A 17,629-nucleotide genomic window follows, 5' to 3' on the forward strand; every position below is an offset into this window, starting at 1 on the left:
GTTTCTGCTTTTTAAAAATTATTCTTAACTGTTATTTTTATGTTATTAAGGAAACAAGACTGAAAAAAATAATTTTAAAAGTATAAATGTAAGCTGTAATAGAAAAGAAATATATAAATTAGAGTAAAATATATTGTTCTTTTCTAACGTGTATGAATACAGGTATCGAGGACCATCTGTACTCAGTTTCAAATATTCAACAGGCTTAGTGTAAATAAGACTCCTTGAAACAAAAGAAAAAGAAATGTAAAGTAAGTGTATGGAATACTTAGGAGAGGGAATAGAACAGAACAGAATAGAATAGAATAGAATTCTTTATTGGCCAAATGTGATTGAACACACAAGAAATTTGTCTTTTGTGCATATCTCTCAGTGTACATAAAAGAAAAGATACATTTGTCAAGAATCATGAGGAACAACATTTAATGATTGTCATAGGGTACAAATAAGCAATCAGAAAAAAAATAAATAGTAATATAAATCGTAAGGATACAAGCAACAAGTTATAGTCATAAGTGGGAGGAGGTGGGTGATAGGAACAATGAGAAGACTAATAGTAATAGTAATATAGCCTTAGTGAATAGTTTGACAGTAGTGAGGGAATTATTTGTTTAGCACAGTGATGGCATTTGGGAAAAACCTGTTCTTGTGTCTAGTTGTCTTGGTGTGCAGTGCTCTACAGTGTCATTTCGAGAGTAGGAGATGAAACAATTTATGTCCAGGATGCAAGGAGCTTTCACGGCTCTCTTTTTGACTCGTGCAGTATACAGATCCTCAATGGAAGGCAGGTTGGCAGTAATTGTTTTTTCTGCAGTTCTGGTTATCCTCTGAAGTATGTGTTTGTCTTGGGTTGCAGAACCAAACCAGACAGTTATAGAGGTGCAGGTGACAGACTCAATAATTCCTCTGTAGAATTGTATTAACAGCTCTTTGGGCTGCCAGTGCCTGGAGGCTGTTGGGGCCTGGGTGGGTGTCAACAAACTCAAACTCAACCCAGACAAGACGGAGTGGCTGTGGGTTTTGCCTCCCAAGGACAATTCCATCTGTCCGTCCATTACCCTGGGGGGGGGACTACTGACCCCCTCAGAGAGGGTTCGCAACTTGGGCGTCCTCCTCGATCCACAGCTGACATTGGAACATCATCCTTCAGCTGTGGCAAGGAGGGCGTTTGCCCAGGTTTGTCTGGTGCACCAGTTGCCCTATTTGGACAGGGAGTCATTGCTCACAGTCACTCATGCCCTCATCACCTCGAGGTTCGATTACTGTAACACTCTCTACATGGGGGTACCTCTGAAAAGTGTTCGGAAACTTCAGATCGTGCAGAACGCAACCGCGAGAGCCATCGTGGGGCTTCCAAGATTCGGCCACGTTTCCTCAACACTCCGTGGCTTGCATTGGCTGCCGATCAGTTTCCGGTCACAATTCAAAGTGTTGGTCATGACCTTTAAAGCCCTACATGGCATTGGACCAAATTACCTCCGGAACTGCCTGCTAACGCACGAATCCCAGTGACCGATAAGGTCCCACAGAGTTGGCCTTCTCCGGGTCCCGTCGACTAAACAATGTTGTTTGGCGGGCCCCAGGGGAAGAGCCTTCTCTGTGGCGGCCCCGGCCCTCTGGAACCAACTCCCCACAGAGATTAGAATTGCCCCCACCCTCCCTGTCTTTCGTAAACTACTCAAGACTCATTTATACCGCCAGGCATGGAGGAGTTGAGATATTCCTTCCCCCTAGGCCATTGCAAGTTATACATGGTATGTTTGTGTGTATGTTTGGTTTTATAATAAGGGTTTTTAGTTGTTTTATTATTGGATTGTCACATGCTGTTTTTATCATTGTTGTTAGTTGCCCCGAGTCTACGGAGAGTGGCGGCATACAAATCCAATCAATAAATCAATAAATCAATAAATCAATCAATAAATAAAAGTTTGAGCTTCCTGAGTTGGTGCAGAAAGAACACTCTTTGTTGTGCTTTTTTGAAGACTTTTTAATGTTAGGGATCATTTTAGATCTTGAAATATGAAAGAACCTAATCTCAGTCTACAATATTTTCAGAAGACTAATTGGGACTTTTCTGTAACATTGCAAGTTTTATTGATTTTTTTTTTTTGAATGACTGATTGTTATAACACAATCTTCTAACTCTTTTAACAAGAATCAAGTATAAATGATGCAACAATGCACTAAAATAAGACTGTAAAAGAACAGCAGCACTCATTTAATATCAGAACTCTTAAATGTAGTAGCAGCAACAAATGTAAGAATTAAAGAATGGGGTAGCTAAAGCAGGAGACTGCAGAAGATTAAAGGTGTTTTTACTGTGCAAATTCTGTGTACATGGATGGGGGAGGGCATCATAAAATGGATTTAAGGGCCAACTCTTGAATATGATTGCTTGTATGATAGCTAAGATAGGGAAATGCCGATAGGTATATACTGTAACTATACTTTTGAACTCTGTTCAGGAATTATTCCAACTTGTTTCTATTTATTATTATTATTATTATTATTATTATTATTATTATTATTATTATTTATTAGATTTGTATGCAGCCCCTCTCCGTAGACTCGGGGCGGCTCACAACAATAACAAAGACAATGTAAGAACAAATCTAATAATTTAAAAAACACTAAAAACCCCATTATTAAAAGCAAGCATACACACAAACATACCATGTATAAACTGTATAGGCCCCATGCCTGATGGCAAAGATGGGTCTTAAGAACTTTACGAAAGGCCAGGAGGGTGGGGGCAGTTCTGATCTCCGGGAGGAGCTGGTTCCAGAGGGTCGGGGCCACCACAGAGAAGGCTCTTCTCCTGGGTCCCGCCAAACAACATTGCTTAGTCGACGGGACCCGGAGAAGGCCAACTCTGTGGGACCTAACCAGTCGCTGGGATTCGTGCGGCAATATTATGAAATATTAACATGGAAGCAGCATAAAATCATTTAATACTATTTTTAGTAGATTGATGTATATGTATTTCTGAGTAGTTCAGAGAGCAAGAATACCACTGGTCCCTCCCCCATCTATTCCCTCCTCCTGAATCCCAGCTGATGGGGAGGAAATGTGGATTTTGCAGTAACATTCTGCTGCCACACCTACAAAGCCATGCCAACATAGACAGTAGTAAAAAAAAATTGAATCCCACCTCTGAACCAAGGGTCTTTTTTGCAAGTGCCAGTCCAGTCTGACTGGAACTGAATCAATTTAGACCAGTGGTTCTCAACTTTTCTAATGCCGAGACCCCTTAATACAGTTCCTCGTGTTGTGGTGACCCCCAACCATATGTCTAGCGCCAATTCTCCCAGCAGAACTTTAAGCTGATTGGCAGAAAGGTCAGAGGGTCGGAGTGTAAAAATATGTTCCAAGGTGCCAGAATAAAAGCTTTAGTTCCTAACACTATGGGAAATTTGTCTTAGGCGACACTATGGGAAATTTGTCTTAGGTGACCCCTGTGAAGTGGTTGTTTGACCCCCAAAGGAGTTCCGACCTGCAGGTTCAGAACCACTGATTTAGAGTGAAGTGAATTATATTAAAAACAATAATAGCATTATAAAGGGGACTTCTTCCAGTATCACTTAGGATGTGGAAGCCCAGTATTAAGCCTAATTTATTATTAAGAGTGAATGGAAGATGCAGAAAGAAGTGGCTTCAAAACAACAGCTCTTTATTTGGCAAATATTTACAATCCAGAAAAAGCTCTGTCTGACAGCCAGCCTTTTATAGGGAGCTGCCAGCCAGTCTAGCCCAGGGGTAGGCAAAGTTGGCTCTTCTATGACTTGCGGACTTCCACTCCCAGAATTCCTGAGCCAATCATGCTAGCTCAGGAATTCTGGGAGTTGAAGTCCACATGTCATAGAAGAGCCAACTTTGCCTACCCCTGGGCTAGCCAATCAGCAGTCAGTATTTTCCCTCCAGAATGCCTCAGTCTGAGAACGTAACATAATTAATGAAATCATATTGACTGGACTAGAAGACTTCAGCTTCAGCCACAACAACACAAGAGCACACAACAGTTTTAAATTTAATATTAACTGCTCCAAACTTGACTGTAAAAATATGACTTCAGTAACCGAGTTGTCGAAGCGTGGAACTCATTACCGGACTCCTTAGTGTCATCCCCAAACCCCCAACACTTTACCCTTAGATTATCTACGGTTGACCTATCCAGATTCCTAAGAGGTCAGTAAGGGGCGAGTACAAGTGCACTAGAGTGCCTTCCGTCCCCTGTCCTATTGCTCTCCTATATCTCCTATACCTTTCTTCTATTCCTATATCTCTTCTTCTATTCTTTCATTGATATGTTCTATTACTATATCTTCTTTTCTATTATTTCTTAGATATATTTTACTATGAGTATCTCCTCTATAACCTTCATCCTGTATTTTACTATGTGTATATAGATATATACCCACTAAAACCCTCATTGTGTATTGGACAAAATAAATAAATAAATAAAATAAATAAGACCTCCAAGGACCCTTTCAATCCTGTTATTCTGTTATTCTGTCATTCAGTAGTATCTCAAAGGTGCTTTTTCCTTCAAAAGATAACTGGGCTGTTGTTGTTTTTCCTTGAGGAGGAGGAAGAAGAAAAAAAACAACGGTTCACTTCTCATCCATCCATCTGTTTTCTCCTTTTTCCTCAAGGAAAAAAAATATTCCAGTTGCCTTTTGAAGAAAAAAGCACCCTTGAGACTACTATGATCCGGATGACTGAGAATCTCCATGGACATTAATTCAGTATTAGCTTCTCACGAGCCACTTCTGCGCTACCATACAATAGCAATGCTCTAGGGGTAGCAGCTTGATTTTCTAGCAAGCTGATCTACTCTCAGCTGCTGAGTAAATACACTGTTACGCAGGGTGAGTCAAGGTTGAAAGAGGAGGAGGAGGAGGAGGAGAGGAGGGCAAAAGAACCACTTTGCAGCTGTTCCCACCACTCCTCAACAGCAATGGCACACTTTTTGCAGTTTGTTTGAGTAGAGCTCAACTGAGGGTGGAGGGGGAGGAAACGGTGGGAGGGATCAAGAAGTAATTAGAGGATGTTTGCCTAGTTGCCTGGTAACCACACAAGTAATTTGAGTTTATTTTCACCTTCCCAGCCTCTCCAGCATTAACTCTTTCTCAGCACTTGAAAAGTGTTATTACACCATCATGTCAGACACCTACCAATTTATACAATAGTTGTAGGAGTGCCATTAGAGCAGAAGTATTCAAACTTGGCAACTTTAAGACTTCAGTTTCAGGAATTCTCCAGCCAGCAATTCTGGAGGCTGAAGTCCACAAGTCTTAAAGTTGCCAAGTTTGAAGACCTCTGCATTAGAGTATTTAGTTAAAATATTTTTGATTAAACACTATAACAATGCATATAGTCCTTGACTATGACCGCAAATGAGCCCAAAACTTACATTGCTAAGCAAGAAATTTGTGAAGTGAGTTTTGCCCCATTTTATGATTTTTCCTGCCATATTTGCTAAGTGAATCACTGCAGTTGTGAAATTTTATTCGATTTATAGGCTGCCCTACTCCTCGCAGACTCACAATGGTAAAAATTAACTCAGTAAATAATAATACAGTTTAAAACATTAAAAATATACAGTGTTCCCTCGATTTTCGCAGGGGATGCGTTCCGAGACCGCCCGCGAAAGTCAAATTTCCGCGAAGTAGAGATGCGGAAGTAAATACACTATTTTTGGCTATGAACATTATCACAAGCCTTCCCTTAACACTTTAAACCCCTAAAGTGCAATTTCCCATTCCCTTAGCAATCATTTAGATCATTATTCACCATGTTTATTTATTAAAGTTTATTAAAAAATATTTATTAAAGGCAGATGAAAGTTTGGTGATGACATATGATGTCATCGGGCAGGAAAAACAGTGGTATAGGGAAAAAAACCACAAAGTATTTTTTAATTAATATTTTTGAAAAACCATGGTATAGACTTTTCGCGAAGTTCGAACCCGCAAAAATCGAGGGAACACTGTATAATAGTTCTTATATGCATGGTTCTTCATAAGTGAATCTGGCTTCCCCGTTGACTTTGCTTATTGGAAAGTTTGAAAAGGTGATCACATAACCCCGGGACACTGCAATTGTCTTAAATATGAACCAGTTGTCAAGCATCCAAATGTGACCACATGACCATAGGGATGTCGCAAAGCTCATAAATGTGAAAAAGAATCATGTTAAATTTATTGGTGCCATTATAACTTTGAATGGTCACTAAATGAACTGTTGTAAGTCAAGGACTACGGGTAGTTTTATAATGTTCCAATATGTATCTAATCCTCTTTCAATGCAGGAAGATGGAGCTGGAAGATGTGTGTTATGTGTAGTTAAAGAACAAGCTATTGTAAAAATATAAAGAAAATTTTGGGCTTTCCCATCTTTTCAGTCTTTAGATGTGCATCAACCTTGTTTATTTTACATCGTGGAGGTCTTGAATTTCATATTTGTATCCTCTAAATATAATTTTAGGTGCTATCAAATAAAACAGTTATGTGAAGCCATGTAAGGAATTGTTGCTTAGCTAGTTTTTTTTTTAGTCAGTCAGTAAGACTGACTTTTCTTCTCCAGATGCAGATAGTTGCAATAGCAGTAATTGATGGGCTGGTTTTCATGAATAATAGCGGAGTTATACAGCTCTCATTTAAATGTAGCTGCCTTATATATACCTGAGGGACCATCTCTTGCCGATCACATTCACCCAACCTACAAGAGTGGGGAGGCAAGGAAAGTTGCGAGTCCCATCCCCTAAGAAGGTACATCTGGTGGGATGCAAATGAAGGGCCTTCTCTATGGAGGCTCCTACCCTCTGGAACATCATCCCCCCATAAATTAGGCTAGTCCCCCTGTTTCAGAAGGTCTTGAAGGCATTGTTTGGCTCGTAGGCCTAGGGAACTCAGAGCGGGATAGATCCCATTAAATGGCTGGTTTGAGTGTGTATTGTGGCCAAGGGGGTGGATGATTGCTATTCTATTACTTTTATTATTTTATTTCTTCTACATTGTGGTTTTATTTTCTGTAAACTACCTAGAGTCGCCATGAATGAGTAGGTGTCTATATAAATTTTCCAAAATAAATAAATAACAACTCCCTTAGAGAATAAAAAAAGAAAGAAAGCACTTTTGTCCTCAAAATACTTTTAATTAATACATTATCTATTCATAGGGTTACATTAGAATTTCTGAAACTTCTATGTGCAACAATTTTACAACTTGCTTTTGACCATTCAATCTTGAAGAATTCTTTTCATTCTATCTTCATATGCCAAATGCGTATACTGCATTAAAGTTGTAATCAGTACATGTGGATAGTATAACAAAATTTCATAAACAATATCTAAGTGCAGACATTACAATAAACAAAATATGTATGTAGCTGCAATGATTACATTTGATAGATCCCTGAAGTGCCTAGGTTCTTGTATAAAATTAATGTCTAATTATTATACTGTCTTCCTGAATGAAAGTGTAAATAAAATTGCATAGAAAATAAAATTGCATAGAAAAACTAGCCTTCATCCTGTTTTCAGAATTAGTGATGGAAGAATGAGGAGGAATACTGACAATAGTATATAGACAATTGTTGTGGTTCAGCCTGAGGCTGCTCAGGGACCGGCTGCGTCTCTGCTGGCTCCATGCCCGGAGGAGGATGACAGCGCAGAGGAGGGGGCTGAACAGTCGGACGGGGGAGAGGAGAGTCAGGAATGGGATGAAGGAGAACAGCATGAGAGCCCCGGGGGGGGGGGGGGGCTCTCCCCAGCCAGTAGCTTGGAGTCATTAGGTGATGACGCACAAGCTATCATTGACATGAGACAGAGACGTTCAGAGCAACGAAAGGAGCAGTTAAAGAAATATTATCACCATTGAATTAGAAAACAGCTGGTTTTGGGTGTGGTCCTCATCAGCAGGGTTTAAAAGGCAGGCAAGGCCTTGAAGCCATGTGGAGTGTTATCAATTGGAGTTGTAGTGACCTGTTTTGATTCTCAGCATCTCTGATCTTGGCTTGTGGCCTAGCAGTCTGGAAGACTCGTGGGAGGCGTATGTTTGCTATCTACAGCTTCGTCTTGGCAGCAAGAAGCTGGTATTGCTTCATGGACTATTGCCTTCGTGTATATATTTGAAGTTCCAGCGTTTTTCCTGTTTGTAAGGACATTTTCTGTTACCTGTGTTTTCCTTGAATTATATAAACTGCCTTTGCCTTTTCCCAGTGTGTCTGGCTTCTCTTTTTGGGTTGGTATTGGCTTCTGGAGTGACCCAGACAGAACAGACAATAGTATAGAAGTGAGTACACCCACTCACATTTTGTAAATAGTTAAGTATTTACTGACTAAATACTTAACTACTGACTAAATGACACTTGGCTACAATGTAAAGTAGTGAGCATACTGTTTGTATAACAGTGTAAACATGTTGTCCCCTCGAAATAATGCAACACAGCCATTGATGTCTAAACTGCTGGCAACAAAAGTGAGTACAACCCTAAGTGATAATGTCCAAATGGGGTCCAAAGTGTCAATATTTTGTGTGGCCACCATTATTTTCCAGCACTGCCTTAACCTTCTTGGGCATAGAGTTCACCAGATCTTCACAGGTTGCCACTGGAGTCCTTTTCCACTCCTCTATGATGATGTCATGGAGCTGGTGGATGTTAGAGACCTTGTGCACAGCCCCCTTCCATTTCAGGATGCCCTACAGATGCTCAATAGGGCTTAGGTTTGGTGACATGTTTAGCCAGTTCATCATTCATTCATTCATTCATTCATTCATTCATTCATTCATTCATTCATTTTGTCCAATACACAATAAGGGTTTTAGTGGGTATATATCTATATACACATAGTAAAATACATGATGAAGGTTATAGAGGAGATACTCATAGTAAAATATATCTAAGAAATAATAGAAAAGAAGGTATAGTAATAGAACATATCAATGAAAGAATAGAAGAAGAGATATAGGAATAGAAGAAAGGTATAGGAGATATAGGAGGGCAATAGGACAGGGGACGGAAGGCACTCTAGTGCATTTGTACTCGCCCCTTACAGACCTCTTAGGAATCTGGATAGATAATCTAAGGGTAAAGTGTTGGGGGTTTGGGGATGACACTATGGAGTCCGGTAATGAGTTCCATGCTTCGACAACTCGGTTACTGAAGTCATATTTTTTACAGTCAAATTTGGAGCGGTTAATATTAAGTTTAAATCTGTTGTGTGCTTTTGTGTTGTTGTCTTTATCCTCAGCTTCTTCTAGCAAGGCAGTGGTCATTCGGAGTCTTCAGAGCATACAAATCTAATTAATAATAATAATATTATTATTATTATTATTATTATTATTATTATTATTATTATTATTATTATTATTTTGGAGGTGTGTTTGGGATTGTTATCATGTTTGAATACTACCCCGTGGCCCAGTCTCCAAAGGGAGGGGATCATGCCATCTAATCTGCTTCTGTTTTATTCTCAGATAGGCACTCCTCCAAAGGCTAGAATCTAATCCTGAGATTAGATTCAGTGTGATTAGAAATGTGACTAGACTAACAGAGTGCATTGTACACTTATTCAAAAATAATATGTTATCTGTTTAACAGTGCTTACGCTCATGTCAAATGTGGTCTAATCTGTTGGTATGGACAACATTTTCATATTCTGAACTTGGCTTTTATATTTTTCCTCTTCCTCGGATTAAATTGCTTTGTGCATAAAAGGATATTAAACATATTTTAGGATTCAGTTTTATTGTTTTCTTTTTCATAATGGCAGGAAACATGTTTCTCAAAAGGGAGTTCAGAGATTTCAAAAAAAGAAGGTTTGAGATTGTGTGTATCTCTTGAGTTCTAAAGATTGTCCTTCAGATTGCATATATTCAGGAGACCTCAAAGAGAGTTTTTCTTTCTTTCTTTCTTTCTTTCTTTCCTTTCTCTTTCTTTCTTTCTTTCTTTCTTTCTTCCTCTCCCCTCTTTTTTACTTTCTTTCGGAAAAACATAATGTAACAGTTTATTAATAAATGTTGTAATCCATAGGACTTCACCCCAGTTGTTAAAGTCAAGGTTTAGTATGTGATTTGTGGTTTACTAACCATATGTTTAAACTCTGCGGAATTGTATTCTCATCTAATTTCTTAGCTTTTAGATGCTTGGTTGCTGTGAAAGTTTGAAACAGAGTTTAGAACAGGAACGTTTAAAAGTTTTCTTCTTACCCGGTGCTTCTTTTGATATGAAGTGTACGTTTCAGCAATATTGTGTAGCTGCTCAGGAACAAACTCAAAAGTTTTGACTCAAACTCTCAATAAAATCCATAGCTCAATTTTCAGACAGAGTGGAAATTAATTATAGTCTGCTTTTCCTTTAGGTGCTCACGATATCATGCATAGAACTCCTCCTCCCATTTTCCCCACAACAATTCTGTGATTGTGTATGTTGTGACTTTGTGGGGGGGAAAACATTGCTAGATCCTTTCATGTCCTCAGCAGGTTATTTTGGAGGACGAGGGACAGGGAGGTAATAAATGCTACTTCCTTTGACATTTAGGCTTCTGTACGAGCCTGATTAGTGAAAAATGGAATGATTGCAATGCAGATGAATGGAGTTTATATCAGCACCAAAGGGAGAAGTCAGAGGTTAGCTCTTATCTCTAACTTACTTTAATGTTTAATGTAGCCTCTACCATGGTTCTATGAAAAACAGACCCCCCTTTTCCTTTTCCCAGCAATCTGTTGTTAGTACAGAATGTGATATGGTGTCATTTCTTCCCTCTTGTAGCTGTTATTTACAGGAAAAAATTACATTCATGATATTAAGCATTACATTTCATTTATACTCTTAAAGGGAACCAATAAATAAACCAACATATACACATGTACACAGACCTACTGTATACACAAATGCAAGCATAGATGTTGCAGCTGTGCCATCTCCACTCTATCTTCTTTTATTTATACTTAGTTCTGCTTAGTCAGCCCTCTGTTACTTCCTCTAATAATTTAATTGCTGGGTTTAGGTAACTGCAGTAATCATAGTGGAATCAATCAAAAGAGAAAGTGAGACAAGTGAAAGATAGGTTAAGATCTAACCACAGAGAAATACTTTATAACCATTTAGTCAGGCTTTGGATACTCTGTAAAATAAAGCCACAGAAATCAAAAGCCAATTTTTTGTCCATCATATGCATATCTTGGGGTAGGAATGAATGGGAAATTTCCAGTTCCTCTTTATACTATTTTTACTGCATAGATACACTGAACTGAATGGCACTATTATATTATTCCCCTGAAGTTACAGACTGTGAAATTCAATCTCAGGTTTTGCTAATAAACATTCAGAAACTTGTTTTAGTGAAGAAAGAAGGAATATAGCGTGCTTTTGACTAGCTTGGAGGCCAGGGGAATACATTTTTTTCAGTACTATCAGGAAATATTGAGGAAAGAGAAGAAAAATGGTTTATTGTTTTTTTTGAAAATGAATGTGTTTGTTATGATATCAGCACTTTTGGGGTGGAGTAAATAAAATCCTGCAAGAATCCGAGTGACCAGTTAGGTCCCACAGAATGGGCCTTCTCCGGGTCCCGTCAACTAAACAATGTCGTTTGGTGGGGCCCAGGAGAAGAGCCTTCTCTGTGGAGGCCCCGGCCCTCTGGAACCAACTCCCCCCGGAAATTAGAATTGCCCCCACCCTCCTCGCCTTTTGTAAGCTCCTTAAAACCCACCTCTGCCATCAGGCATGGGGGAACTGAGTTATTCTTTCCCCCTAGGCCTTTACAATTTATGCATGGTATGTTTGTTTGTATGTATGTTTGGTTTTACAATAAGTGTTTTTTAGTTGTTTTAGTATTGGATTTACATGCTGTTTTTTATTACTGTTGTTAGCCGCCCCTAGTCTATGGAGAGGGGCGGCATACAAATCCAATCAATCAATCAATAAAATTAATTAATTAATTAATTAAAATTGTCCTGATTGCTTCTTGGCATTTCCCTCCAATTAAGATAGAATAGAATAGAATTATTTATTGGCCAAGTGTGATTGGACACACAAGATTGTGTGATATATGCATCTTTAGTGAAGATGTATATATAACTTCATCTATTAGTGTAGAATGTTATGAGAATTATTTTTGATCTCTATGTCAAGGAAACTGCTAATATTACATAGCTAAGGCAGCCAGTCTTCAGATGAGAAGTTCTAGAGTACCTATTAAACATTATTTCCTGTGATGGGCAACAATAAAATGAACACCTCTTCACCCACTCCTTTTAATGGATAGTATCACTAGTGAGTGGCAAGCTTCATTTGATAATTTTTCCAGAAATTATTCCATCTTTTCAGTCAAAGGCATTCATGGTCATATAAGTCAGGATCAAACCCTGCTTTTGTATGTGCAAAAACATCAACAGACACCTTTGTTTCCCTTCTGTTGGAATGATATGAATGGGCTGATGATAGTAAGTCTTTTAGGCCTCTTCCTTAATACTCTCAGGCTCCTAGGAATACATGAGTGTCATTTTTAAAAATCTATCAATACTGCAGTGCTGAGAAAATTCCTTTGCCATTTCCAAGTAAGAAATGATGCTTTTGAATTTGCACAGATGAGTAATGGCCTTAATTATGAGACTCATATTGTTACTCCTTCTCCTTATTGTTTAGAAACTGGTGGATAAATGGAGAGAAGTAAATTAGATCCAAAACTTACTAGATATGGCCTTTGCATATCACAATCCTAAGATTTCAAAAATATTTATTATCATTGTCCATGTTAATGATTAAGGGAAGGACTGACAGAACCTGGGAGTGGAGTTAAAAAGGGGATCAGCATAGGATATCTGCATAACCACAAGAGGACTAAATATAACCCCCCTTGAATTCAGTTGACCCTTACCTAAGTCCTAGCAGGTGCTAACCTTTAGTTGAGAAAATTCCTGTGCAAAGACATAAGTAGCAATAAATCAATAGAGTTAGACCTCCGTGTGGGGACCTGATCTTTGGTGCATGACAAATGATAGTATTACACATAACTTTGAGAATTTGAAATTAAGTCCATGTTGTATTTATTTATTTATGAAATGTTGAAGCCATCCATCTCTCTTATAGGGGGACTGTTTCATATGACAATCCATTTGTATGGCTTACTGTGTGCGTTTCATTTTTTTTTAAACTAACCTATGAAATTCCCCCATAATCCATTTATATATTCACAAATAGCAATCAGTATTGTAATTAAAAGTGAGGGCGCCAATTAAAATGAGGGAGAGAGAGGGAGAGAGAAGAAGAAGGATTCAATAGCTATGAAAAACTGCTTACAGCACGTTCTACCACCAATGGTGGACATGCACACAGGTAAAAAAGTTTTGGAATAAAATAACAAATTGGTTAAAAGAAATAGCAAATGAAGAAATCGGAAAAAAACCAGAATTATATTTATTAGGTATTTTTAATAAAAAAATAGAAAAAGAAGTAAGATACCTAGTTATACATACGTATACTAACAGCTGCCGGAATAGTATATGCCCAACAGTGGAAAACAGATAAAATACTGGAAGAAAACATAATAATTAAAAAAATACTAGACTGTGCGGAGATGGACAGGCTATCCAAAAGATTAGAGGGAAAAGAAGAATCAGATTACTATAAAACACGGGCAAAATTTTATGGTTGGCTAAAAGAAATAAATAAATACAAATTTATGCAAAGCAACACATCAAATAAAAGAATTCAAAAATTAATATTATGTAAAAGAAATGTAATTCTCTGATCAAATATCCAAAAAAAAAAAAAGTGGGGAAACTTTCATTTCCCAAATGTTGTATATATATGTTTTTATGTATGTTTTTTCCCTTTGTTTTGTATGTCACATTTGTAAAAAAAAAATTTTTTTTAAAAGAAAAACTGCTTACAAAATTTTATCTGAAATTACTTTAAAACCTTCTACAATATTATATGTGTTTATTGGTTTATTCAATTTGATCAACTTTATGATATATTTTCATTTAGAAATCTTTTATTTGAAACATGATAAAAACTGGAGGTTGTGTATCAACATGTCAAGTTTTTTTCCCCTCTGTCTCATTCCTTTCTTTATTAAAAGTTCACATTAAAGAATGTAGCACATAGAACCTTGTCTAGAATAGTAGATCATTTGTTTATTGATCTGGAATTTCTTTAGGGTGAGTCAAACATTGAAAGTACTGTAATAGAGTCTAAAAAGGTGATGTGCAATGAAAGAAGAATGAAAATCCTTATTCCAAGAGGGTGTTAAGGAGAAGGGGAGGGAATGAGGAACGCTGGAGGGTGCGGATGAAAAGCTAATTGCAGGACAAATAATCGGAACTAAATACCAGGAATTACATCTGAACAAATTTACACAGGCTTTTAAGATGAATCCTGAAAACTTCAACTGATGCTTCGGAGTTTATATAGGGCAGTTTACAATTACAGTTGTACCTCGTGATACGAACCCCTCGCCATACGAACAATCCGAGATACAAACCCGGGGTTCGGAAATTTTTTGCCTCTTCTTCCGAACTTTTTCCGTCTTATGAACCCGCCGGCATTGGGAGAACGCTGAGAAGCGCCCGGCTGTTTCAAAAGGTGACAGCCAGGTGGCGGCGGTTTTTTGTGTTTTTTTCCCTTTCACGCATTAATTCATTTTACATTGTTTCCTATGGGAAACAATGTTTCATCTTACGAACTTTTCGCCTTACAAACCTCCTCCGGGAACCAATTCAGTTCGTAAGACGAGGTATTACTGTACATTGTCAACAGACATATCTGAAATGAAAATTGATGTTTTCCAAAACAAAAAATAAAGAGTTGGTATGCATAATTTCAGATTATTCTAATGGCAGAGGGATTAGAATGCCTTGTTGGCTCTTGTTGCAATTCTTTCTTTTTTAAAGGGTTGTGTGTGTATGTGGGTCCCAAAGATGCTTTTTCGAGAGGCAACTGAACTTTCTTGTTTTTCTTTGAAGATATTTCACTTCTCTTCCAAGACGTTTCCTCAATTTTGGAAGGTGGGGATTTAAGCTCCTTGCAGACAGCTGACCCTTGCCGTCTTTCAGAGAGTTGTTGAGGCTACCTGGAGATTTATTTATGTTGTTGGGGTCACCTAAGTAACGCAAATGAGTGTGGAGCCTTCTTGGAACAGTTGAAACTGGATTGTCAGACACTGGAGATAGTTGATGTTATATCTCTCCCTCTCTGTTGAGAGAGGGCTGATGAATTTTGACATAGTCTCTTTGGCCCCACTTTCAAGCCAGCTGTTCTCTCTGTCCAAAATGTGGGCTTTGCTATCTTCAAAATAGTGGCCATTGTCTTTTAAACGTAGATGGACTTCTGAATCTTGTCCTGATGAATTTGTTCTCCCATGCATGTGTCATGCACTTATGAAGTGGTTGTTTTGTTTTCTCGATGTACAGAACTGTACATATCTCACTGCATTGTACTGCATATACCATGTTTTATTTTATTTATTTATTTATTGGATTTGTATGCCGCCCCTCTCCGTGGACTCGGGGCGGCTAACAGCAGTGACAAAAACAGAATGTAAAAATCCAATACTATAACAGCTAAAAACCCTTGTTATAAAACCAATCATACATACATACCATGCATAAATTGTAGAAGCCTAGGGGGAAATATTATCTTAATTCCCCCATGCCTGATGGCAGAGGTGGGTTTTGAGGAGCTTATGAAAGGCAAGGAGGGTGGGGGCTATTCTAATCTCTGGGGGGAGTTGGTTCCAGAGGGTTGGGGCTGCCACAGAGAAGGCTCTTCCCCTGGGCCCCGCCAACCAACATTGTTTAGTTGACGGGACCTGGAGAAGGCCCACTCTGTGAGACCTAACTGGTCTCTGGGATTCGTGCGGCAGAAGGCGGTCCCTCAGATAATCTGGCCCGGTGCCATGAAGGGCTTTATAGGTCATAACCAACACTTTGAATTGTGACCGGAAACGTTGCTCAGTTTGTGTCTGAGTGTTTTATCCTTGGGATGGACAAGCTTCTACTTTATGGCATGTATGTTGTGTTGACTGAAGATCCTCCCTGAGCTTTTCTGATATTCCTACAATGTATGGAATGAAAAACATTGCTTCGTTTATTGTACTCTTCTTTGTCTGTTATGCAGGAGCTCCCACTGGGTCTTTTGGGGGATTTGATGAAGGCCTAATTGGGATAGCCACATGTTCGGAGGGCTTCCTTGATGTGTTTCAGTTCTGTTTCTGTTCCATCTTTGCTGATAGGATTATAACTCCCATTTTGTGCTCCAGTGGGTGGTGAGAATCAAAATGTAAAAAATGGTCTTTGTGTATGAGTTTTCTGTAGACTTCAATATTTTCTGTCTTCCTTAATGTGTACTTCACAGTCCAGGAAGACTTGACATCTTCTCTTGTGAATTTGATGTAACTGTCCACAGAGTTGATATGTTTGATGAATGCTTTCAATTCCTTCTTGAACCAAGTATTGTGTGTCCGTGTGTGTCAGCAGTGGGTTGCTCCTGGTTCGGCCCGGTTCTAAGAACAGTAGTGGTGGTGACCGGAGGCTCTGCCCACCAACCTGGGACGCTTTTGCACATGTGCAGAAGTGTTGCGCACACAAGCATACGCACATGCAAACCAGTAGTAAAGGGTTTTAGAACCCACTACCGGTGTGGGTGGGTGTCTTGTGTAAATTTCAAACCTAGAAAACAGTTGTCCCTTTCCCTCACATTTCTTAAAGGGAAAATAGCCACCTGGCAATTGATGAACTAAATGGAAGAGCATGCAGCTAGCTTATTCGGTGTCTTCCTGTCTACCATTCAACTCATTGTATTATATAATAAAGCAGAGACACTATAGCAGTGATGGCGAACCTATGGCACGGGTGCAACGGTGGCATGCAGAGCCATATCTGCTGGCACACGAGCCGTTGCCCTAGCTGGTCTGCAACACACAATGTGTGTGCTGGCCAACTGATTTTTGGCTTGCACAGAAGCTCTGGGAGGGCGTTTTTGCCTTCCAGTGAGCCTCTGGTGGATTGGGGAGGGTGTTTTTACCCTTCTCTGGGTCCAGGGAGCCTGGAGAGGGTGAAATACGAGCCTACTGGGCCCACTAGAAATTGAGATAAAGTCCATTTCCTGCTTCCAGAGGGCCTCCAAGGGGACGGGGGGAGCTGTCTTCACCCTCCCCAGGCAATGAATTTGCGCATGTGTGATAGCTCACATCCACACTCTTTCGGCACCCGAGGAAAAAAAGGTTCGCCATCACTGCTATAGAGCAGTGATGGCAAACCTATGGCAAGAGTGCCACAAGTGGCATGTGGACCCATATCTGAGGGCACACGAAGCATTTCTCTATGTAAGCTCCAGTGCTCATATGCGCCCTAGTCATCTGATTTTCAGCCTTATTTTCAGCCGTTTTCGCTCTCCCCAGCTTCCAGGAAAGCCTCCTGAACCCTGGAGACAGTGGCCTACCAGAAGTCCGGATGCTTCAATGAGGCCTGTGCACATGCATGGGATGGCAGTGCGAGGGGTTGTGTGCATGCACAGAGGGAGGCCTTTGTATTATGAGTGTGGGCACACATGCGCATGCTATCGCGCGCGCACAAGCCCTTTTGACACCCAAGCTAAAAAAGATTCACCATCCCTGCCATAG

General features: G+C 39.3%; 1 protein-coding gene across 6 annotated transcripts in view; it reads left to right on the forward strand.

Annotated features, from left to right (window-relative positions):
* The window catches only part of FARP1 (FERM, ARH/RhoGEF and pleckstrin domain protein 1), a 224,047-nt gene that overhangs the window by 109,122 nt on the left and 97,296 nt on the right, over nt 1–17,629 (forward strand). The window lies entirely within an intron of this gene.

This window comes from Erythrolamprus reginae, chromosome 4 (genome assembly GCF_031021105.1).
Source record: "Erythrolamprus reginae isolate rEryReg1 chromosome 4, rEryReg1.hap1, whole genome shotgun sequence".
NCBI classification, from domain to species: domain Eukaryota; kingdom Metazoa; phylum Chordata; class Lepidosauria; order Squamata; family Dipsadidae; genus Erythrolamprus; species Erythrolamprus reginae.